This window comes from Stegostoma tigrinum, chromosome 1 (genome assembly GCF_030684315.1).
Source record: "Stegostoma tigrinum isolate sSteTig4 chromosome 1, sSteTig4.hap1, whole genome shotgun sequence".
Lineage (NCBI taxonomy): Eukaryota > Metazoa > Chordata > Chondrichthyes > Orectolobiformes > Stegostomatidae > Stegostoma > Stegostoma tigrinum.
This window is the reverse complement of record NC_081354.1, coordinates 71,057,460-71,058,689: the sequence shown is the minus strand read 5'-3', so window position 1 is coordinate 71,058,689 and position 1,230 is coordinate 71,057,460. Positions and strand designations below refer to the sequence as shown.

General features: G+C 37.3%; 1 protein-coding gene across 3 annotated transcripts in view; it reads right to left on the bottom strand.

Moving 5' to 3' along the window:
- bmp2k (BMP2 inducible kinase) overlaps positions 1-1,230 on the bottom strand; it is a 133,684-nt gene that overhangs the window by 6,107 nt on the left and 126,347 nt on the right. The gene's annotated exons all lie outside the window — the stretch shown is intronic.

Below are 1,230 nucleotides of genomic sequence, written 5' to 3'. Positions count from 1 at the left end.
CTAAAGGATAAAGTTAAAAACAAACAAACGTTCACCATTATGAAAAGATTAATAAGACAAAAATTTAAGGAATAAACTGTAAGCAACAAGAGCACTGATTAAATTTCCATGCAGACCCCAATTCACATCCTGGTCGGAGGAAACAAAAATTTTCTTCCAAATAAAAGTTTTCTGGAACTTGTCCAAAATGAGCTTGGCAGTTTAATTCAATTTCTGGTTGACAAAATAGGCCCTAATTTAGGAACCTTGTGCAGAAAGGTTTCAAGAACAGCTGATGCTCTAATAAGAATGTAACAGAAGAATGTAAGTGCAGTATCATAGAAGGTCTTTCCTTGCCTGCTAGTTATGCTGAACTCTGTAAATGCTTGACACCTTGCTACTCCACATGTAAACAGTTTAATTTCTCCGTATTAAATATACAAAACCTAATTAGCACACGCAGAAGAAAAGCACTTCACAAACATCTGAAAGTATCTAAGACGACTATGTTTGTGGTACAAAAACTAGAGAAAATGTCAAAATTCATCTTATGATAAATACTTTTCAAGCTAGTACACAAAACACAAACTAGTTTGGTTCGTAGATTTTACTGTTTTTGGTGGGGGGATTACAGTAGGAAAACCAAATAGAGAGCAATTTAACAGGACATCCGCATCAATTTTTAAAACTCACAATGTAAAAAAACGTCAGAACAAGCAAGAACTGCAAATGCTGGAGTTAGTGTCAATACATGTGGAGCTGGAGGAACACAGCAGGTCAGACAGCTTTAGAGGAACAGGGAAGTCAAAGTTTCAGGTATACACATTTCAGAGCCCTCATGAAGGGTATAAACCCAAAACGTTAACTTTCCCGCTCCCCTTGCATTGTCTGACCCGCTGTGTTCCTCCAGTTCCACACTGTAATTGAAAAAAAATGTCCTTCAAGGAAGCACTCTCAATTAAACACATTGTACTGGACAAGCAAAACTACAACAACTATAACAGCGAATTAAGTGGATGGTGGAAGTCTGAAACAAAATCAGTTATATTTTTAATTCACTCATGGGTGAGGGCATTTCTGGCCAACATTTATTGTCCATCCCAGAATGCAATTTAAAAGTCAAACATATCGCTGTGGGGTCTGGGCTCACATGAAGGCCAGACAAAATAAGGATTGCAGTTTCCTTCCACGAAGGACATTAATAACCATTTGGGTTTTTCCTGACAATAGACAATGGTTTCATGGTCATCA